This window comes from Bombus pyrosoma, linkage group LG11, assembly GCF_014825855.1.
Source record: "Bombus pyrosoma isolate SC7728 linkage group LG11, ASM1482585v1, whole genome shotgun sequence".
Lineage (NCBI taxonomy): Eukaryota > Metazoa > Arthropoda > Insecta > Hymenoptera > Apidae > Bombus > Bombus pyrosoma.
This window is the reverse complement of record NC_057780.1, coordinates 10,698,328-10,723,474: the sequence shown is the minus strand read 5'-3', so window position 1 is coordinate 10,723,474 and position 25,147 is coordinate 10,698,328. Positions and strand designations below refer to the sequence as shown.

At 37.4% G+C, this 25,147-nt stretch overlaps 1 protein-coding gene across 3 annotated transcripts in view; it reads left to right on the top strand.

The window, feature by feature from the left end:
• The first annotated feature begins 4,312 nt into the window (after positions 1-4,312).
• The window catches only part of LOC122572823 (small conductance calcium-activated potassium channel protein), a 234,319-nt gene continuing 213,484 nt past the window's right edge, over positions 4,313-25,147 (top strand). Inside the window, exon 1 of one of the 3 annotated variants that reach the window (XM_043738334.1) lies at positions 4,313-4,958. The gene's annotated coding sequence lies outside the window, so the exon portion shown is untranslated. The remainder of the gene's footprint in view (positions 4,959-25,147) is intronic. The other 2 variants (XM_043738335.1, XM_043738336.1) reach the window with 2 other exon arrangements.

The window sequence follows — 25,147 nt, the reverse complement described above, 5'->3', positions numbered from 1 at the left end:
CGATGACACTGTACGATGATAATCACGCAACAATTTTAACACAGAAACCGCTATCGATTTGATCTAATAATCCATTAATAGCCTATTTGAAAGTTCTTATAGTGAAATTATCATAAAATTTTCAAATGATGAAAACCATTGCGCAATTGCAGCAGCAGTGTATTAAATCGAAAACACGAGGCAAAGTACTTGGAATAAACACGACGGCGAATCAATGACCGCGGCAGGCGAAAGGGGTGAACACACGCGAACCTGCATGCGGTCCCGCTGGCGAATCCATAGTTCACGACCGCATTTGCGTTGCATGCGGCCGGTCGAAAAAGCGGGTCTCTGGGAAACCGTTAAACGGACTCGAAACAAGCGAGTTTCGCGAGCTGAATGGCCTCGTGCGGCGCGGCGGCAGAGTTTGTTAGCTAAGTTTTCGACCCGAGCGAACGTGAATTCACTTATTACAGGCCAGCAAAGTCACGCGAATGCATATGCACGAGCCAGAAGTACATGCACCGAACTGCGCGCCGCCGCGTCGACTAAATTCGGTCTTAATGCATCGCGTGCCCTATCCGACTAAGTATCTCTCGATTGCGGGCCAATGACCCGACCCTATGAAAAGTTTCCGTCATTTTCGCGATAACGTTGAGATTTTACCTGCGATCCTGTCGCGATCTTCTACCGACTCGCGGATTTATGATGGAATTGTTACAATGGAAGCAAGCAATCGTTGATATCTCACCCGAGATTTCTGCAATTTTCTGATACTCATCTTTTTCTTCGATCTTGACCTCTCTACGTGTTCCATGTACATTGGAGGTAAGATTCTTTAACTTTGGTAAGTTCTAGAATTTATTTTTTGAAACGTATTTCATGATATAACTGGTGCAACGCAAAGATGCGCCTCGGTTAAATTAAATCCTCGAAAGATCCCGAGAGTCATAAATAAGACGCTGAGGTAGTTACATCTTTTCTAACGAAGTATCTCCCGCGCAATCGCGCCGCATAAACTAAAAGGCAAGAAAATAGTTGTGACGACTATTCCGTTAGTAGGAAAAAAAGAGGCGAGGCAGAAGATTGTGTTCATGGAAATAAGAGACTTGGTAGTTTCCCGGTAGCTGGTTAATGGCTAGGGAAAAATTTATTCGCTGCATGCGATGAAGGAAGAATAGCTTTCGCGTTTTCAGAATACCGGAGAAAAATAACGCGGCTATGTTAATAGTTCTGCGATAAGAAGAATTGCGCGGGAAGAAGCGAAATATTCTGGGCATGTTTGGCGATGTCAGTACTACTGATTTTCTCGCGTGAAAACCGTACCCGACGCGAAACTAGTTATTAGGCACGCGTAATACGCGTCGAAACGAATCTCCGTGTAATTTCTTCGATCGCGGAGTTTCGCAATGAAGCAGAGGCGAGTCGATTGTTGGCCGGTGGCCAATTATCGGATCCCTATTACACCGCGACCATTAATATCGCAATCGTAGACACACGTTCGTGGCCCGAAAATTTAACGCCGTGAGTTCCTGGAACGGAGGCGACGGAATAAATTTCGTTACATTATTTAATGACCATAAATCGTCCCTTCTTCCGTGCTACTTCACGTAAACGAGGACTTCTGCGCCGCCATCGTGTGCACCACTCTTTGCATTTACTTTACAGCACCTGCCTCATGCTACACGCCAGATAACTATGCAGATCGAGTATAAAAACGTAATAAATATTTCTCCTAACATCGTTCCTTGATAGACGTACCGTTCATAATAGCAGATGATGATGCTGTTTATGAAACCTATATGCTAAAAAATGTATTTCGCATGTTTTCCTGAAAATTTAATTTCACAGTCATATTTTTCAACCTTAACCAACGATAATATAATTCATATTACCAGCATATAAGTACACTTTCGACTTTGCGTCGTCATGGCAACGGATCGTGTTTACTTCGAACATTCGACTGAGGAAACGTGGAATTGCTCGTTACAGGTACATTGCGACACAACCTGCAAGGTCTGTGATATTCCACTAAGCGAGAATCTTTCTATGCAAAATCTAACATCCGGGGTCGTGACGAGATTGCGTCTTGAAAATGTTTCTTCGTCGCGAGACAAATTTCCAAGCACTCGTACGTGCGAGCCACTCTGTTGTCACGAAAGAGGTGTCGTGCATACATGGTCTGTAAATGAGGTCGTACTACAGTTTAGGCGAAGTTCTATGAACGACACGCTTGAGGATTGTGTATCGCGATATCGGCAAATCTAAGAGATTTAATAGGGAGCAAATTTCTTAATCAATAACACGATTTTCGCGTACAAAACATGCTAAATATGCTAATTAATCTGATAATAAGATTTATTTTATTTTTGTAATAAGATATTAAAATAAGGAGTCTTTTTTCAGCAAATTAGACGTAAGCACAACATGTGAATGTCAAAAAAGTTGATTTTAACATATACTGCAATTTAGCCTTGCCTTATTGTAGATATTTTATGGCCGTTGCATGATCGCTTTACAGTCACGATTATATCTCAGGATTTTTTTTATGTTACTACTTCAGTCAATATCTATCAACATATTCAAACATTTTACTAATTATGGTGGATTAATATGCAAATGTAAGATAATAAAAAGTGTAATACTCTGTTCTTCATGAAGGTGGTAATTGTAAAAAGTCTTTAATTATTACTGAAAAAATTTCTGAGATAATAAAAATCTTGAGTGTATCTATAATCGTGCGTTTATGTGTTCGTATTCAAAGAAACGGTAACTTATAATTTGTTTACAGGCGGTTTCATCGATAGTGCTTTGAGTGCTTTTTACGAGAGCTCTTTGACAAGAATGTTGATGTTTCAATGAAACTCGACACGATTCAGAAGGTAAAAGCTTCCTTCGAGACGACGCTTTACTCTTAATTATATCCGACGACATCCCACAGTTACGCGCCCGGGTTCATTTTTACAACAGGATAGATGCAGTCACCGTAAACTATTAGTTTCAATTTCACAGAGAACTGTCCTGCGAGTATATTTTATACTTTCATTTTATCATTTGAACTGACTGTTCGATAAACTTATTCCCATTTCTTAACAGAGTATTTAAGACGTGATCATTTTATTAGTAATTTCTAAAAAGTTACGTATTTTTGCTTTTTTTTATTAACTTATCCTTAATAGATAAGATCTTCGCGATTATTATGCATAAATGTTTAAAACTAACAAAAAATTTATTTGCATAATACTTACAGATTATTTTGAGAAGTTTTAGTTCTTCCTTTATTGTTAAGTCATCCTCACAACATTTGTTACATATGATTATTATTCACAAATGTTCATGTTTCTAGCAGGAACTATTTATCTTATAACATGCTAGAGCATAGCCTCAATCAAATTAAACCATGAGAAGATTGGCGAAAATTTCAATTATTCTTACAATAACATGCAATATAATAGACAATATAAGTCGAGGTACGTTACCAACTGCATGGTATTTGAAATTTGTAGAGATGCATAACCCGAGTTTGTGTTGCTCCGGAGTCCTGGAGAACCTTATTTCCCTCAAGCGTCGTCTTCAAAGTACACATGTGTCGCGGTCTATCGGGAAATCTTCGATTAGCGAGAGGAACCTATTTCACAATGCAATGTTATTTATGGGTGTAATTCAAAACAATGACGTAAAAATATTTCACCGAACATCGAAACGAACGAATGTCAATCTTATTAGTATTTTTAACGTTAATTAAACATTTCTAATGAATGTTAATATTCGATAACATCACGCATTTCGAAATACATTAACTCACTTTTATTAAAAGAGGACGATAATAATCGCTGAGTTGTAGCCGGCCATTTGCACATATATCGAATTGTATACATTCTCGAAAATGGCACTTCTACGATAATTCGGCTTTACAACAAATATTTCATATTCAATAGCATATACTTAGTCTATTTGCCCTCCTTATCGTAATAGTTATTCTCACAACACAGTCATATTATTATATCTAACATAGAACATTGCTCGTCTCTCAATTCAAACGTTTCATAATTCAAAAGAAATATCTAACTGGAAACAGTGCCACCATGTTCTTCACAAAACGCGCGAATTCAAAACTCGATAGTATAAACAACATACGTATATACGTAAATAGTTCGTATGCAAGGTTAGTTTGTAACGTATCAAGAATATAAAGCAGTACCTGTATACATATATTCAGGCGATTCTTCTGCGTTGCCGGACACATCGCAGTTATTCGTCTCTTTTGACTGAACTATTCCTTTTTACCGTGAAGTAAAACAAATACATATATACGGGAGCATCGAGGAGAGATCGTAGCACGTCGCGTCGTTCACCCCTGACACGACCACGTGACCCGAATGGCGTCGACAGCGAGTGCGACGGCCCTGAATGCCGAGCGAGACGGTGGTGCACGAAACGTGCCGATGCCGGCCGACTACGCACGAGGGCGTCGCGAAGGCAACCACGTTTTCTACCCTCGGTTTCAGTCTGTCGTGGTGTGTCCTGTCGGCCGGCTGGTGCGGTAGTACACGCGCCCTTCTCTCGTTCTCTCCCTCCTCCGTTCGTCACTCTTTCTCTGATCGGTGTTTTCTATCGGTTATATACACTCGCGTGATTTTAATCTGCGCGCGCCAAATTGTCGTTGCTCCCGTGCAACGTTCGCGGCGAGGAGGGAGGTTATTCGATGGAGGCACGGGGTCCAGTGGGAAGCCGGCGAACAGTGTTGTGAGTTCATTTTCATGTGAGCGCGAAGCGTTTACGGTTTCGACTCGATTTTACCGCGTGCTCCAATCAAGGACCGGATTGACAACGGAAGGATTTGTGACATCGAGAGGACCGTCCAACGGCGCGGATTTCATCGTCTCGTGATCACCGCAACGGACATGCATCCGGAGAAACGCCGTACCGCGGACCGATAAACGTGGCTGGCTGTTGACTCGATGCAGAGGGACGCTAAGGTAAGAGTTCAATGTACGACAACGGCACCGTTGGCACGCGAGAAACTTCGCCTCGGAAAAATAAACCTCGTCGGATAACATTCGAAATGTATTTCGTTCGCTATGATCGGTTGGTGCACCTTACCCGCCTATTCTGTCAACCGTTCCCCCTCCCCCTTCACGCGAATCGTCTCGCGCACACTTCGACCGTCGATCCTTCCTGTTTTATACGCGGACGTCGCCTCGTGACACGTTCGCAGCGCGTTACTTTCAACGAAGATTAATTTCCGCGGTATATCACGAGTGTGTTTCTAGATGTCCCCGTTGCTACGCAATTTCGATGCGTTCAATGACACGACACCACGTTCCTATTGTTTTAATTGGCTAAACTGATCGATCGAAACTTTTATAGCTATATATGTATACGATTCTTTCGTTAGGCGACGAGAGCAAATACGTCTTATTTGGAATGTCTTGTATTCAATTAAGTTTCGGGGTAACCTATAGATTCGTTGAAATTATGAAAACATGTAGCTATTAGTAGTGTACTAACGTCGACGTCGTGTAATATCATTTGTATACGTTTACGAGGCGAACCGTAAATATAAACAGAAGTAGAGAATTTCAAAATACACTTAGATCATGTATTTAATCGTTTCACGCTACATGTGTATCGTAAATTATATGACAGATATATGTATATTGCAAGTATAGGTATATATGCAGCTTCTTAATTCGATTTGTAAACAGTTTCATTTAGTTACAGGCGGAAATGATAAGAAATACGTAGTAAAAACAAAATACGATATCTATTAGGATAATTTGCTTGAATGTTATATATGATAATATTTGTTTTCATGTGACATAGTGTTCGGTTTATGTATGTTTTAACTTTCATGTAGGCAATCAGAATGCAACGATCATCCAATGTAAATCATCAGTATTAATCCAGTATAAGTTTCAAGCTTTAATATTTAATATTTAAATCTTTTGCATCAATTTCAATGTATGATATTTCTATTAGGAAAGAAAAAATTCTTAAAATGAATATAGAGATAATAAAATATGTCCCACTACAGTTACAATAAAAATGAATAACCAGACTTCAATTTGAAATTTAATACTGCCGTTGTAAGCTGGACACCATACTAGAAACGTATTTTAGTTGAATAAATTAAACCACTTTTTATACATGATCACTTTGTATATAATGACATCCAGTGGTTAATTTCAGTGGTTAATTAAATATCATCAAATTGGGAGTAATTTATCATGACTATGTTAACGCATTTTCGGATTAACGCGTTTTAACAGCAGCCCTTTATAATAAAAATTAAATTTAATATTCCCATGTGACAGTAAAATATGTACTTAAGTAGAATAAACTGAACCATCCTGTATACGTGAGCATAACCAATGTAAACACGTGTGTTGTGGTTAATTAGGAATCATTAAATTGAGGGCAATTTATCGTAGCTATCTAGTTTCTGGGTTGACATGCTTTAACAGGCCCGAAAAAAGGGTGGTGTTTATTAATTGGAGCCACGAATAGATAAAGAATGAGTGTGCTGCGTATTTAACGAGGCGCTGCGTGTCTTTCTTCGCGCTGGCGTTGAAAAGGGCAAAAATAGCGCTGGAAGCGTATAATTTATTTGCCTGTATGTACATAACGATACGGCAAAGAGAACGCAAAGAAAAAACGATGAAAGCGAAGAGCGTAGTCAATGTATCATTGAACAGAATAAAGAAGAAATTAAAATTTCGCCGTAGGAACTTCTCATTCCATATAACTTTCTGTGAAATACGCGGAAAGTGTGAGATCGTTCTTTATTTTCGTGCAAAGATTTCATGATCATTTTTTCTGTAAAAAGTATAAAGGCAAATGAAACTCGTGTTTCATTTTGTTTTCTTTATGTGTTAAGGTGAGAGGCTCGAAAAACATTGCTATTATATAGCGCGAACAGACGGGGTGTAAAACAGTGGGGGGATGGATTGTAATAATACAGGGGGATAGATTAAACGGTTCTAGAAGTGGTTTGGTAAAAGTAACACACGGGCATTACTGGGCAGAGAAGGAACGATATAATGGAAGATGAAACGTAATTCAGCACGAAGTAACTTTTATGGGATCGTAACGGGCCGAAGAAGAAGATATATTGATAAGTGAAACGAATGAACTTTCTATTCGTCGGATTACGGTCCCCTAAAGGAGGGACGTGATAACGATAAAGCGAATGGAAACATTTTTTCAAGAGGTAGTAAGATGTAGTAAGTTGTAGTAGGGTGCGCTATACTCTCTGACACCCTAAGAAAACTTATTCTCGGGATGAAAGATATATCTCTGTATGAAGAGGCAAGTTGTTAAATAACAAAAGGGAAAGAGAATCTGTCAAACGGTGAATTATGATTCGTAACAATGGAGTAATAACGTCCAATTCGAATATAATCGTCATACTTTGCTGTTGAAACAAAGGGGAACTTAAAACGTATCTAAATGAAGTTATTCTCGTTGTGGTACTTTGCATAAAGCACGAGTAGGCAAGCTTTGAACGAAATTTTCGCACAAATTGTTTTCCAAGGGTTGGTCCGCGCCTGCATAAAGCAGTCTAATTAAGTACACTGATAAAATTTAGCGAAGGATGGTAGGGAGATAATGAAGTTGCTTCTGTATCGTGGAAATTTGAAAATCTCATTTATACCAGCAAAGAACGTTCGATCCTTCGTTGTCCGTTCCATTCACTGTTCTTCCTTGTAACTTGCTTTTTCATCGCCACCCGTTTTACAAAAGGTCCCCTAAGCATTGATCAAACTTTCAAAAGTTCTGTTCATTCGTTTTTCAAGTTTGTGCACAGGAGGTCGCTCGTACCGGGGACTGCAGAGAGATCCGTAGGTTAATATGTTCTTTCACGACAAGGCTCGTGTTGAAACAATAAATGCACGAAACGCCGCAATAACAAACTGTCCTTGATGGGGAAATTTAAATATTCCATTTAAAAGAAATTAATCTCCTTGCAAGAATATTTCCTCGTGGCTCGACTTCGATCACATTCCTGTCCACTTCGTCGACTGCTTCTATTTTTGCACTGAAATATCGTTATTACTCATCCACTCCTCTTCTTTTTTTCTACAAGCTCGTATTGGGAGTTCTCAAAATTGAGCATAAGCGCTCTGTAAACATGCTTCGATGTTTTCATGTTTCGAACGCGGTCGCTGGCGGAACGATGATGCCGTTAACACGTTCTCCTCGAATGTTGAAAGCACTGTTTATATTCAGTAAAGGAAACAAAAGCACATTGTAACTGCGTCACGTTAATAGTAATACAGCTGTGATATTCTACTCGTTCTGATATTATCGCTTATTCCAAAAATACGATATTACAAGATAAATTTAAAAAATGTATACCCGCAGCGGACTGCTCGATATTAAATTGGTAAATATAGATAGTTAAACAAAAATAAATTAAATACACCGTTCAAAGGAATGAAGGAGATAGGGCGAATATTAGCTTACCGATGCTTTGGATCTCTTGTTGCGGAATATTTGTGGGCTTGATGTGATTTATCAATGAATCCACTACTAGCGTGAAAAAACTGTATTTTGTAATTTATTGCGCGATCCGTGAGAGCCGAAGAATTTATCGCAGACTGAGCTGGAAAATTTAAGGTACTTTTAAAAACTGTCATATATATGTCATACGAATGAGGAAAGGTGTATGTTGCTATTTAGATGATCAAAATGTGATGGCCAACATATAATGATTACGTTGTACGATTGAAATATAGGTACATTTAATATAATGTAGATGGAAGATATTTCTTCTTACACCGAAGAAATATTTATTGGGACGAAAGAAAAATTGAGTTGGGAAAGATAAAGGATTGTTACCCCACGCATTTTGTATTTCGCAAACGATGCCTACGATTTGTCACGTGGAACGGTCTTGAGTCTGCTGTGTGGTGTTCTCCATGCAACACAACAGACAAGAATTTATCGAATTCGAATCCGATGATTGATGAGGAACTCGCGTGTTGGAACTATGATCTCTTCTTATGTTGCGAGAAATGGTACGGTACAAAGTAAACGGAGACATAAGTAATCTCTACGAAAACGAAAATTGCTTATTGCATGCTATATAAAATGTAAATCATCAATATAATTCTGGATTGACGGAAGAAAATTTTATACGGATGTAATCGAGTTTCTGATTGAAGAGCACACGCTGGAACAAAAAGCTGATAATAAGAAGTACCTAATACATGCAAACACGTGTATATATTTAAATTGAGTAGAGTTGAATTTATCAACGCGGCGACACATTTTCAGAAGAACAATTTCACGTAGATCCCATGGGAGACGTGTAATCTTAGCAAAGATGATAGAAGCGAGAGCCCCGCTTTGGCCGTTCAAAGAGACACCAAGTGAAACAAGAATGTTACTTTTAATCATGTAATGTTGTTGATATGTTACTGAATCATATATTCCTTCATCGATTAACAATTTATTCAGAGGAGAATGAGATACATATTGGAGTGGCAAATGAAATAGGTATCTATTAAATAATCATAGGTTATGAAATAAGTAAGTAAATAAGGTTGAAATTTCAAATGTAAAATATCCAAAGTGGTTTTGCGAAACTTTAACTAGAAAAAAATTGGTAAAAAATATATAGAAATGACAGCCCACGCCAGATTAAAGGTCTGATTTTTTAATTCCAAATTTAAAGTTCAAATTTAAAGGGCAAAGTGATGATTTTATTACTTGGAGATCGCCGATAGAGAAAGAATGGGTCAATCGGATTGGTGGACTGAGATTCCATCCCGAATCTTTCGCAAGTCTTGTCCAATGTTCTAATAATTGAGTTCTCTAAGCCACCGATCAATTCCTTTTTGTTATCTTTGATATTAAAGAATTGATCCTTCTGAGGTCATTCCGGGTAATGTTCAAAATTTAATGTTAAAAAGATTACACGGAACGAGTTACAGATAACAAGTTATGTTATATTTTCCTATAATTAATCGGGAGATCACGGAAAATGATGGCGGGACATACAAGTGACAAATACTTCAACGAAAACCGTAAATTTGAAGTGCGCGAGTTTTACACGTCAAATAGACTTTTCGAGTGGTGATATTTTTTCGTGACGCGAAAGGGGAGAGATCGTGGCATGGAAACGCACATAAACGTGACAAGGCATAGATTCAAATTTAGCCAAAAAGGACAAAAAATACTTCCCCCGGGGCAAACTACGTTTTGCATAACGAGAATCGAACGTTCCTTGTTTACCTATATCTGTTTCAAAACATACGCTTGGTCGAAGCAAATATTTTTAGTATCTGATATTTATGCATATTTCACTAGCACTTTATATAATAATTTACACTTTTTATTGAAAAATTGCATTTCGTTATTTAATATTTCATTCTGCGACGTTTCAAATTCGCGGTTAATTCGCTTCCCAGATTTGGATTTAGAATAAAATTGACAGATTTTATGCCAGGAATCCTTTTATAGAAATTATTAAATGGTTATATTTTAAAGTTTGTCGGTAAAGACGAATCTTGAATGAAAGAGCGAAGGATGAGAGGGAAAAAGGAACAGAAAGAAAGGGAAGGATGGAGAAAATGAGGGCATATAATGTCTGCTTGACGTAAAATTTTATATCCTACCACACCACTACTTAACTTTAAATGTTGTTTTACTATAATTCACCAAAGACTTCTACCACAGCTTTTATCATAAATATTCTTACTTCGCTTGAACTCTTTACAAATTTCTAACCATATATTTCCATAATTCTTAAATTTAAAATAATATCGTCGAAAACGTTATATTAGAAAAATTCGAAAGGATTACTGCAACGGAGTAAGCGATATTTGTGATTCGATTTTCCAGAAGAAACCCGATAGGACCGAGCGATATTTTACCTGCTCTTGCGTAAATGGGAGAGGCAAGATTTATAGAAATCCGTCGTTATAGTTGCGTAAAAGATGGATAACTTATTTATCGGGCAAGAAATGCAATGAAAATCGTGACAGAGATACCACCATATTGGAGAATAAATTCGAATTTCACAGATTTAACGGTTTACAGAACCTCACACGGAAAAGCTTCTACTTTCCAAATAAGACAAATAAGATTAGAAAGACACGAAACGGAAAGTTGGTAACGAAATGGACCGTGAGCACCAAAGCACCGGAGACCATTGGATAACTCGGTCTCTGGATCGAAAACTAAGATCAAAATATCGTCTTTTCGTTGAGAGAAGAATAGAGCTCGAATCCCATGGTATTTGATTGTTCACGGGAGGAGTGACCCGAAGCGGAAGAAGTGGTATATTTCAGAGGTGGGCGTCGTGTCAGCTCGATTGCACCGTCGATTTTTGGCGTGAGATGGAAAATTGAAAAACCCCTGGCCCGCGTCGAACCATGCCATCCATTCAACCAATCGACTTTCAATCCTCTCTTCTTATCTTACGGATAAGAGAAGGAAAGAAGAAAAGAAGAGAAGAGAGCAACGCTTTTGTGAAGCGTCTTCTCCCTTCTCTCGAAACAAATTGAATTTTGCTAGAGTCCAAGAGAATGAGGAAAAATGGAGGAAGGGTTGCGGAGAGCGTGTGCTAGAGTGAAGTAGAGTCACGATTTATTTTTACCTCGGACGCAGCACCGGAAGGTACAGTTTTTTTACTCGATGTAGAAGGTCTTGGGTATCGCTGAGAGCTTTCCAAGTACAGGAAAGAAACCAGAGGGAAAGGGAAAGGAAGACGGATCCTCGAAGAGATAGAAAGGAAAACTAGAGGCGCCGTGACTCCGGAAGAAAGTTCAAAGTGCACCTCCTCGTCTTATCCTCGAGAAGCGTTATGCCGCTTTACCGCATCTAGGGTGTGCCCGTTGTTTTGTACGGAGCTTCTAAAAGTTATGTATGACGAGAGGTTGCCCTTTTGAGCTCGTCAAGCTTCGTGCTCGTGAAAATTACAAGCTGCATCGTAACGAGCACGATCTTCAAATACGGCTATGAAACTGCCTTTGATGTATTGGAACGTATGTACCGATGAATGCGCTATCTTTCTTTTCGAATTGGCATCTCACTTTGGATTCTGCAAATCGGGATGACGTAGTTTCGTGTATTGTTCAGAAAGTTTTAATTATGTTCTTCAAAGAGACGCGCGTTTCTTTCGTTTTAGTTATCGATCATTGGTTTTTTAAGCGTATTTTGTTTCTTAAATTACATTTAATTTTAGTTAATATAGATTTTTATTTGATGTAGAATGGATCGAATTCTATTATCTTGTCAAGAAGTAAGAAAGAAAAAAGTAATTGGTTCTAATCATAATCGAGTTAGGGTCGAGCATTGTGAACAAGATTTCACAATTATCTGATTATGAGAAGATCTTGAGAGAGTTCTAACGAGGTACAAAATGATCAAATGCTTGCCGACCTATAATTTTGTTACTTCCAGAGACTCGTTTGCGGTAGTTGAAGAGCTCTTCGACAAGAACGAGCTTTTTAAGTAACAAGTGACTTAATATATTTTGTCGACGTTGATTGTTTGTAACTTTTTATTATACACGAGGAAAGTGGAATTTTCGATGCTAGAAGGAAGCATTAATTATTTCGAACATCCAATTATCATTTAGCCAGTTCAGTTTACTATTGTATCATTCGTTAATGTTAATTTAATTCAACGTAATAATGTAATATACGGAGATATGTTATATTAGCAGTATCGAAATTAAATTTGCTTTTGTTGATATTCGATTAAATCTTGGTAATTAATGCTTATTTTACCAAAGGATGATATGAAGCTTAACGCTTCGAATCTCATAACGTTATCGTATTTATATTTGTTTTTAACGCTAAAGCTTTACAGAACCGTGCCCACCTCGAACGAAATACCGAAGAATCTTAATGAACTTGTGACGCGTTAATCGCGCGAATTGAAATTTACGACTGCAAACACGGTGGGTGATTAATCGCGAGTATTATCAGAGACGGTTCGCTGTGAAACATTAACGTAACACGACGTAGGCTTTACATTATGCTAACTGGAGCTTTACCTTCTAAAATATTCCCTGTATTATCCATACCGGGATATCTATATCGTGAATCGTTTGTTTTGTCACGTATTTCGAATCATATTCTACAGATTATTTGTTATGTTGTCCTCTGCTATGGTATTGCCAAATAAACCTAAAACCTAAAAAACCTAATTAAAATACTAAAAAATCCGGATGGCGAACAAACCTATTACATAACCTAATATCTATCAATCTTCCTAAAATTACGTTTTCGTTACAAAGCAAAATTCCTGTGATTTTTTACTATATCATAGTTCATTTTTTTTTTCTTAGAAAATTGATTAAATTTTTCCGATTTTCAAAGACCCTATTGGATCTTTCGAATGAGCTTCAAAGAAAGAAACGTAATCGAGGATTGAATCGGAGGCAAGAAGAACGCTTTAAACGAAACTGGATGACAATAAAATCACGGAGAAAGTTAGAAATTAAATCTCCGACTGAGTTCATGTAGTTGCACACTTTTATGTATATTTGAATGTATGAAGTAAAGCGGTCATAAAGTTTTGGATATTAATCTGTAGGACTATTATTTTTCGTATCTCTCCCTAAAATAGGCAGATCCGCTTCTACAGTTCACGTATACGGAAATAACCAAAAACGTTGGAAACAGGCAGCATAATCTGCTCCTACTTTAAAGCGGAACATGTAAATCAAGTGGAACTTTTGTGCGGCTAGGACGATGTTCGTTGTAACGAATTTAATTTAATAAGTTTCTTTGGTCATGAAGTAAACGTGTAAATAAGTCGTGCGAGAATGGCTGGTTATTTGAATTATGTATAAACCTTCTGTTTCCTCTTTTGTTTCCGTGTTACTGTGTGCGCTCGGAAAGAGATGTGACTTAATATTTTATAATTAAAACACATGCAGAGAATAATTTATCATTATATTCAAAGTTTGAAGCAATTAGTGGATAAGTTCGTTGAATATTGAAGTAACCTGCAAAACCTTTAATCTCCGCGTTTTCCCGTTCAATTTTCTACAGTATAGCCACCCTGCTTCGTTTTGCAAGAGAAGAAAATCAAGAACACTTTAGAAAATGCATCCGACTTGCGACAGCGGAAGAAAATATAAAACGAGGAAAAGCACTACTCTCGCTTGTGTTAGAATGAGTATTTCACGGGCCGTTATGTTCGTTTACCGTTTTCATCTCGTAAATTATTTCTTGGCATCGATCGCTCTAATGGTCACGCTACACTGAAACCTATTAATTTGCAAATTAGATGCAAAATGAATTATTGATCGAGATTCCGTAGCTACGCTGGAAAGGAGATCGCCGTTGATGCGTTTCGCCCGCAACTCGTTAATTTGGTATGTGTAAAGCATGGATTTTCGAAAATCGCCGAGTTTATTATTACCGACGAATCATATATTACGAAACTATAAGTTAATAATTGCTTGAAGAGAAAATCTGTTCCATGTTGATATTGGATCATTCGATGAAGAGAACATTATGGTTTTCGTTTCAAAATGAAGAGAGAAGACAAAATTTTAGAATTCATGTTATTTTATGATATAACCGTTCTTGGTGTTGATAACTACTCGTTAATCGTGGCTAATTTGTTTCAAAAAGTCTATCAGATATACGTATATCTCGCAATCTTCATTTATGCGAATGTTATGCATATAGTATCTTCGCAATAATGTGTCTCTTTCAGAAAATATATTTGAAGCAGAATGTAGGTTATATATCTCATAGTCAGTGCAAAAATTGCATTCGATTAGTCTGTCTGTGTAAAATCCACATAATAGCCTGATATGTCGTCGATGTATGAATTAATTATTAATACAAGGTGGAACATATAAATTTATAATTAGCGAGAAACAGATACTAGCGTTATTTATTTCGTTACTAATTATTAGCGTGTTCTGGTATTGCGGACTTTTCTGCCGCGAGAAGTGGCTATTTTTAAAAATAATACTTGCTTGAAAATTCATAATACGCGATGAATCCTAGTAAAAGATAATAGTCTGGCGGAACGCGTGTGTAAAGCAGAACGAATATACCATAAAAAGGCATAATATTAAAAACGTAACTACCAGAATGGCTCCTTTATCCATTACTTTCCTGCCTTAAATCGCTATAGATCTGATGTTACTCTTCAAATTACCTCGTTTTTCCACAACTCTTCTTCTTTTCAAAACCTCTGAAACACCTGGCCTGTTCCTAGCAACACCTTCCCTCGCGCGATTCATCTTTTTATTATATGCGAGATTCCACGGTATACATCGAGCTCATAGACTTTCTTAATATTTAATAGTAATAATAAAAATGAGCAGGAATTTCCCCAAAGGCATTTAAAAATGTCCATTTAGGAATGTTTGACTCTCGGCGCTATTGATAAATTTGCATTTCAGAGCATTGAGATTCCAGGGAGACGATAGAGGCGGGGACACCGTTGAACCATCGAGACATTTAGGGCATTAACAGGGCGGCATATAATCATACGCAGCCTAAAACCACCCTATAACGGTTTAACGATCCTGTCCTGCCGTAATCTTTTTGTCGATTACGCGTTCGCATACATTTGCATAGTTACGCCTTGAAATATCGAAATAGCCTTTCACCGAAACTGACGTCTCCGTTCGACGCAACACGTAAACAAGGGCCACGTGACACATCGATTTGCGAAACAAGCGGTTTACCTTTGTCCGACTCTGCCCTTACAAGGGATTATGCTTTCAATATCGATAATTTATCGATGACTGCGTTAGAATATCAAGAAACGTAGAATGCAACAAGGTAGTAGCTCGTGTAATAAGGTCGTCGACATTTCTTTAGAAGAGAGTGAAATACTTTTATTTTTATATTAGAAGATCTATTTTATCACTGATGTATACACTTTTTTGTTCTATTATCCTTATTGTTATTAATTATTCACTAAATAAATGTACAAAGTTGGAAAGATTGCACGGATTGTCGTGCGTTGAAACAGTATTGATGTTTTCGAGGTTGCATCGATAATGGTGCGGTTAGCACTTAGTTAATTCTACTTAGCAAGTAGAGTAGTTTAATGGTTCGTTGTTTGGAAGCATATCATGCGAGATAAGTCAATGTTCACTTTAATATTCCGCGATATTGCGCTGTTAATAAATTCACAGCGTCAAAATTTGAATTAGATGTAAACAACAACAATTTTTATTTAATTGAAATAACTGCAAAAAATGCTCACACACGATAAACCACAAAATATTCGATAAGATTGTGCTTGGTTAACTGTCCTTCGAATTTCCCATTTTACGCTTTAGTTTTTGTTTTTTCAAAACGCTTCGATCTTCTATTATACATGAAACTTGCACACCACGGACTTTATAAAATTAAATAGACATTCTTAGGACGAGTTTAGGCACAATTTATACATTCAACTAAGAAAGCCTTGCAATCGTTGTTCATTTAATTTATGTTATGGTTCACCTATGAGGTTTCACGACGTTAGGTGAGCACATGACGCATGGATTCGAGCGGCATTAAAATGGCAAATGAAACACAGAAATATGCAAGAGGGTGAGAACAGATCGAAATAGCATGTTATAATCGCGAGAGGAGAACGGCTCGCGACTGCAAAGGATTAAAGCAGTGAAAATATTGGCGAGCAGCGCACCAGTTCAACACTCGAGATGTTGCATCGAGAGTCGAGAAAATTATAAATAAACGAACGCTCGTACGGTCGCGGCAGGGGAGGCCTTGGAAGTATAAAAACGGATAAATCGATGTGCAAAAATTGTTCCACGGCGATTTAAAAAGCCATGGCCATGAGATCGTTTGGGTTCAAGATCAATCACACTTTTGATATTGGTCGCGATCGTTGCACAAATCGACGTCACGATGTCAGTTTCCGCTGCTTTTACGATCGATGCACTAAACGCATCTGCGAGATGATTTGCAAACGAGCTCGTAAAATTTATCGGTTTCCTACTTTTTTGTGACGTTATAGGGAACGTACGAGGGAATTGCGCTCGTTTTCCGATCGTATAAATTATAATTTTGCAGCTTTTCCGAATTATTATTTCCCTCTCGCGATTGCACCATGTGAATGATAGGAAAATACAGGTGTGTCGCACGCGCATTCTCCTGCAACACGGGCAAGTTCGAGTTACCGATCTGTTGATTTGGAAAATTGTAACGATTTGAGTATAGTCGAGTTTATATATCTACTATTTACAGTGAAGTTTATAATGTAGTTGTAGGAACCTGTTTGTATTTCTTTCTTTTTATTCGCACGTGTTCTACCCTCTTTCAATTAAAGCGCAATGAAATTGATATTATTGATAATGTTTGAACATTATCATTTATTTGTAATATGGTTTATTATTCCGTGAAAATTCTTCGAAATAGATAGCAGTGAGAATTAATAATAGATAGTTGTGCGGTAATGTGGAGTAGAAGATATTTCACCGTATTTGGAAATGAATTCATCGCCTTTAATTATTATTTCACGTTACTGTCAACGCTTTACTGCAGTGGCGCGTGTTTTAATAGCGTATCTGCTTTCGTGTTCGCAATTTAACCGCATTTCCTCTAAAAAGGAGAACCGTGTAACGTTCTTTGCTCTTGTTTTACGTAATTCGACGATATTTTCATCGAGACCGAAAAACATTTGCCCTTCCGAAGGGAAACTTTGTTCTTCCGTATTTTACATGTAGTTGGTTTGCTGGATGAGGGAGAAGTTTAAAAAATTACACATTAATAAAAAGAAGAACATTTCATATATTGCAACCTAACAATTATTTAGTAATTTTTTATTTCAAAGTTTCTACTTTAAACCAAATTTCAGCAGAATTTAATTCTCTTATTTGTCACTCTTTCAACAAGCAGACGATATCCTTTTCCGTTTATGTCCTCGCCAGAAACAAAATATTTGGGAACAGCAATGCGTTAGACAATAAGTGTGAAAAGTTGCTCTATAAGAGGGTCGATTTTTCTTACCCTTTCTCACGAGATATTCCGACATCTCTTCGTGGAATTCTGCTATTTGCTGTCAATCAGAATCACTCAAGTGTCAGATGAGTATACTTTGATCCTGACAGGAATACCTTTTCATGGTATTTCGCACGTCTATTATCGACATTTTCACAACGATTCTCCCTCGGAAAAGAACGTCTTTCTGGTCGTAAAGAAACGTTTTGAGAGAGAGTCTCAAGCACGCTTCTTCGCATTCCGTCTGACGAACGACCTTATTACCGGGCCTTAATAAGCCCTGTCAGCGAGGTCACGTTCACGTGCACACAGGGCCGAGATTTAAGATGTGAACCTTGGAATTTATGTGCAAACGATGCGGTCTGATGTTGAATTATTGGCGCGTTGCCTTCGACAGCTTTTGAGAGATCGAGAAATATGCACGGGCTCCAAAGAATCGTGGAATCGCCAGTTTCGATAGGTCTCCAGGTTAGATTAGAAAGCAAAGATAATGATAATGCAGTGGAGAAATAAAGGCTAAGATGTTGATGAAACTATAGACTACGAGGACAGATGGAAAAATTACCAGAATTACCGCTAGGGGTTGCTTTATTTCTTACTGTCATTGCCATTCCGGAAACTTTCCAGTCTGCCTTCGTATTTCATCTCTTCAACGATTTTACTCAAGACTCTGTCGTTTCTTAGTCGTACCACACTGTTAAAGATCTCACGCATAATATAAATACTTGCCACGTGCCATCAAATACCCACATAGCACTATATATACATCTCAGTTTACTCTTGCATTCTTCGAATTCTTCCTCACTTATTCACATAAATTTTCATTCCAACATTATTTAGCGGTTGACATAAATCTCCTCGCAGTTTCTTAATATCTTTTCGCTGTGCTCACACACAGGTATACACATAAAAGGTATACATTTTGATAAACATCTACAATCCACTGGAAAGTATCATTGAGAAAACAATATTTGCGGAATTTATTGGGCATATTTAAATGAGATCGTATATACAACTGTATTTAATCGATGTTTTCCAAATATCAGCGTATAAATAAAGCTTGTCCTACTGGTAAGAATGGAATAACATTCTTTAGAACGGCGAATCTTGAGTAAATAAATCTCGATTCCGTGCAGCATCGTTTTAGGAAAGAGTTTCGAAACGAACGAAAGGGGACAAACAACGCAATTGAAAGGATTTCGCGATATTAGATATTTCGTGAGCTTCGATGGTTTCGCCAGAATTTTATTTATCCTCTAGGGGGATGACAGCGCTTTGAACGACAAAATATCAAACGAGTACGAGAGCCGCTCAATAGCGAAACACAACGAGCATAAACTACGGATTTTTCTGCTATTTCTATGCCGCGGCACGAGAAAAGAAAATGCTCATATTTAGAAATATGCAGTTTTTTCACTTTTTTACGTTCCCTTTTTTTTCGATTATGCAGCATAATGAGAATTTGTTTGTGTATATCGTTCGCACGCGTGGTGGAGTTCTCTGGCCCATTTCTTCAAATATTTTCAAGTTCAAAGGAAAACCTTGGCAGCGAAACCGATTCGTAGATTTAAATTAAAGCGTACCGCGACAAGAATGTACTCGCGTTAAGATTCTGAATGACGTGTAATTATTTTATCACGAGCTGCTTCATTTTATTCCTCCCAAAATATAATAATATCTAATGACTCATCAGATATGTAATGAAATGTATATCTTGTTTAATGTGAACATTTCTATAGTATATTTTATTTCATATTATTATATTATACAATATGTTATATTATATCTTTGATTTTATACTGGAAAAATTTAATCTAGTTCGTCACGAAATTCGTGCTTATAGACGCAATCGGGTCCATATAAAACGTTTAAATTCTGCAACATAGTGCAACATGTAATTATGAAACATGCAATTTCGCTGAGAAAATTTGTTTTCTCTCGTAGAAATTTATTAAATGGTCACCGACTACTCCACTAAGATTCGAGTAGAAGTTTGAAATTTCAATCTTTATTGGGTAATCGGAATCTCGCCAGATTAAAACATCGTAAAGCAGGTGATCTGATAAAAAAAAGAAAAAAATAGTTAGAGGTCACGCGCGTATGTAGGCCGACATTCGAAAGAAAAAGCGCGGCTATTTGTTTGCGTCTTGTTGCAAGTTGAACAGATTCTTTGGAAATAACTCCTAACGAACGCGCTAGTTAAGAATTCCCAAGGTTTGTGTAACGCGAGGTTTGTACGAAAATGGTATGGAAGTTAATTTGAACCGACAACGGTTGAAGGAACTACATTCCAAAAAGTTGCACGAATGCAATTTCTCCTTGCTAAACTTCTGTAAGCCTGAGATCATTCAAACGTTAGACTTCACCGGGGTCTACTAACCGCTACGGAATTTCCACTTCGCTCTTAAGAAGCGACCTCTTAATGCGTCTTAAACGACTAGTATACCTTTGTTCGCAAAGATGCGACGTGATGAAGTGGCCCGCCTGGCTTCCTAAGTGCTTCACCTTTGAATGTGAGAGATATTTCTTAGTAATGACAAATGGATGATGATTCTTTCAAAAATCATGGAAGCTTCTCGAAGCCATATGACAGTCATGATTCTCTCTGCTCTATTTTATATATAATATATATTGCTCTAGTTATTAAATAATCGAATCGTGTTCAGTAAAAAAATTATACTTTCATTAAAAAATTTGCATGGAAAATATTATTGACTTATGACTTTCAATCATCGAGTGATATGAACTGCTGTCATATTAATACTTTACTGGCCGCTAGCGGCTCAACAACGTACGCACGTCGGACCGGCAGCTCAGGCGCAGATTCTCCCTGGCGCCGGCTCTGTTTTGGTTTAGACTCTCCAATAACATTCTTTTTGTTCATCGCGAACGGTACGTTTTTCAAATTGGTATAAAGCTGTGGGGGCTTACAAAGCAACGCAATTGACGCAACTGAGCAAGTACCTCAGTACCTTAGTACTAAATAACAAATTGCTGCTGAAATAATGAGAAACCGAAAAAAGCCGATTAATAGGCTATCGGCCGATAACCGTCGGCAACAAAAGTGATAAAGTGTTAAAGTGTTAAAAATACTCTGTGGACCAACTATGGGAAAATAATTGTGGAAAAGTGTAAAACAAATTTGTTTGTCGGGAAAAGCAATATAATATTTACTCCACGCAGAAAACCAGTAGTATATTTTCTGGTTAACAGGCTGTACAGATTTATATCAATTCGTAGCTGAGTTGTTTAGAGCGGAATACCATTCTGGCTGTTAAATAGACGAATTGTGTCCCGTAAGAAGATTATACCTTCATTGGGAGGTTTGGTCGAAGTTTGGGCGAGGTTTGGGCGGTAATTACTGACTTTTGACGCCTCACTCATTAAATAATATATATTTGAACTAAATTTGTCGTTTAAAATTCACGCGTGTGCTCTGTTTCAAACGGATATTACCAACTTGTCTTCCCAGAATCATACCGAATATGAACATTGATACGCCAATTAATAGTTTCAATTAAGTAGGTTTCCTAATATTGCATAGATACAGATAGATATTATATCATAAGAGGTAGACACAGATAAAATTAGAGACAAAATCGATATAAGGTTAATATTCAAGGATCTGGAGACTGTTCGACCAGCCACTGACGCTCAAAATCCTAATTCTAAAGTTGCTGTCAATCAATGAAAGTTATTTACTTCGTGATGGACCGTTTCCAACTTGTCTATATCCACCCGGCTCATTGTACAACAATACATGACATTTGCGGTCTTCCATTCTGCGAACGCGAGAAAAGCTTTCAAGTTTATCGGACACAGCATTCTTTCACTCGCTTAATTACTAAACGAAGTTTGTTTTATCGAAACAAATTTCATCAACGACTTTGACGTGATCCAGAGAACATTCGAATATCCAGGTTACTAAAGTAATAAACTCGATTTACTCGGACGGAGAGTAATAGGTTTATAAGAGTAATTAAATTGAGTCCCATTGTCTGATATTGCAGATTCGATCAATGTCGGATAAGATTTATTGAGAAGAATCTTGTCGACTAGTCGCTTGGAAGAAATGTATCGCGCAACTTGTCTGTATCCATTTAGAGATCATGCCCTCTGGTTATCGCGAATCTTATGCGGCTGGTTTATTTCTGGACTTAGCTCTGCATGTCTGAGGAAATTCCAATATACTTTGACAGAGCGCAACAGCTTGCTGAATACCTAACTGTGGTAAATAAACTGGACGATGTGTGTTAGTATCTGAAACTTTAGTGAAAGCAGAGCGTAGTCACTTGTAGTTACAGTAGTCTTCGTGGTACAGCGTGTTCTTAAATTAAAATGTTAAATAGCGATACCGATTGGCACATTGATTGTCACGATGATATCGATGCATTGTAAAAATTTCTATGTTAAAGCAGACAGCACGCGTAATGATTCTAGAATTCTAACAAAGCGAGGATAAAAAAAAATAGGAATGGAAAGGCAATATAAACACCAAAAAGGAATTTTATCAAAAGAAAATACAATACAAAGACCAAAGGAAAAAATTACAACTATAAAAAAATGGCCCAAGGGCATCACGAGAAAATGTATGATAAAGCACAAGGAAGAAAGAAAGACACAAAGCATAAAGAAGAGCGAAATGAAGTGTAGCTTCTATAAATGAAAATGAGATAGATAGAAAATCCCAGATCCTAGAAAATCTTGTAACGGGTGGAAAATTGTCGATGTGAAAAATTGACATGATATACAATACGTGAACAAGGAGCACCAGCGCTTACATATGTAACATTGGAATCGATGCGTTCACTGTCTCGCAAAATTTCTATTTCTGTCTGGCCACTGAATGCTATTTATAGAGCTTCATTTCAAACGACTCAAATTTCGACGACTGTGTTTGAAATAAGCGTTCCAACAACGCGAGATTTCCAAAACTTTCGAGTAGATAGAGCGAACGAGAAACGCCCGACAGCTCAAACACATTTAAATGATAAACGTGTCGACGATTAGGAAACACCAAACTATTCACTCGGTCGAATCATTGGTATTCAAATTATGTGGAATTTCCTCGAACGCAGATCCTTTATGTTACAAACCGCTTTACATTCGCTCTTCGGGTAAAGCTTATTATTGCTGGGATGAGTGGCAGGTCCTATACACATTGTGTAGAAACACGCAGACGAAACGCAAGTTTAGCGTCAAAATCTAGACGTGTCGTAGCTTGTAAACTAGCTACCTACCTCAGACTCTTAAAATATTTAAGCCAATGGTAGATAAAACGAAGAATCGTGGTAACGACCAAGCTTACCAGCTCCGATATCGGCGACACAGCCACGCTTGCGACCTGTTTACGTGTGGTGGCAACAATCGATACATTTCCTTTGGACTTTTTGCTGTTCCCTCCTCGTTCGTTAGCCTCATTCGGGATGAACGCGATAGCTGCGCGAATCGTAAAAAATAGATTTGCAGAATTTTGATTGCTTGTGGAGCTAACATTTTCGATTTTTTAACACGGTTGTTTTATGAAAGATTAGTTTGTTTAAACAAAAGTTTGTAATCAGATACAACAAGTTTAGATACGTCGATCGAATTTTGTGCATCTGATTTGTTTTAAAAAAAGTTAAAATCAATATCGTACGATCGTATATTCATATTTTTACGAATCGTGAAAAATGGTTTTGCAGGATTTAAATTATTTATGAAGCTAACACGTTCGATTCATAGAAGAATAAAGCGTTAATATTTCATAGACAATCACAAAAGTCTATAAACACTCATCAAATTTTGCTTATCTGGCTTATCAAAAGAAAGAACGCCAGATATTAACATAATATTATCTATATTAAGTCTATCTTTTGTATGATTTTCGAGGTAACAAATGTATCTAAATTTTGTGTATTTTTTACCTCTGCCTAATAAGCATAATAATCTTCTATTTTTTTTTTAGTATATGCCAACATTCGATCAATACATAAAACATAATATACATACATAAAAAGCTACTACACTTAACGTACTTACGATAATATTTCAAGTTTAAGAGAGGTTAGAGACTTTTATGACGAACTATGGTTGTCTTGGAATTCCTCAATTTATTTACGACCTCTTAAAATAATATCAAAGTAATATGTCTACAAATGTTAAATTCGTGTTTTACTTTGTCCATATAATTTCCTATGACGTTTCACGAGACGAAGTTCGTGTCTTCAAAATTTACGTTTCACAGTCACGATCGATTTTTGCCAACGGCTGTGGTATTCGCCCGTGAGTTCTTTGCTTGCCAAATCGTCGAACCATTCGTCGTTATATCCGAGGAGCTGTTGCTCTTTCGACGTTCGGTCCCTCGTCCAAGTTTGGGTCGCAGATAAATTCGACGAATATCGTTCAGTCGATATTTATGGTGCACTTGTCGGATTCCGTTTGGGTCGCGTGAGAAATACGCATTTAAGTTCGAAAATAAATCATGCTAAGCGTAGAACCTATCATAAACGTAAAATTTTACGTGCAATAAGGCCCCCGTTTATAGTTCCAGAATTGATCGGACCAAAATCGATGTGGTTGTCGAACACGAACTTTCTATCGAGTATGAACTTACAGCCCCGAATAAATATTGTTCGACTTATTTTTATGAACTTGTCAGATACATGGCAAGGAACTTAGGGAGTCAAGTTTTACCGTTGCTTCGTTCCAGAGATAGAATAGCGAAGTTGCTTTCAAAAGCAACTTGTACCTTTGCGAGATAAATTATCTTTGAAATATGAAAATTCTCATCAGTCTTTGAAGTTGTAGTTTCATGACAAATTTAATATTTAATCTAGCAAAACCAACTATTTTGTCTCATACCAAAACTGACGTAGCCATAGGTACTATTATATATCGTATATGGTAAGCATGTGAATTGATAGGTTGTCCGGAGTCGAGAATAGCAATTTGTAAAATTAAACGTAGAGGTTTTATTTCATGAAAATTATAAAAATTACAGAACTACCCAAGTTTATGTACGTTACATTGAAATTACGATACTTTAGGTTTTCCAGCTTTCCAGATATGTTTTTAAGCTTCGATTACAAATTTTCAATGTCTGAAAGGAAATTCATTGGATCGCTAGTTGCTAATAAAACAGCAGTGTTATCTTGTAATTCGACCAGGTTTTCTATCGAGTCTCGAGCACGTACTAAACTTTTCCCCGATGCATGCTTTAAAGCAGTTATTTCACGCAC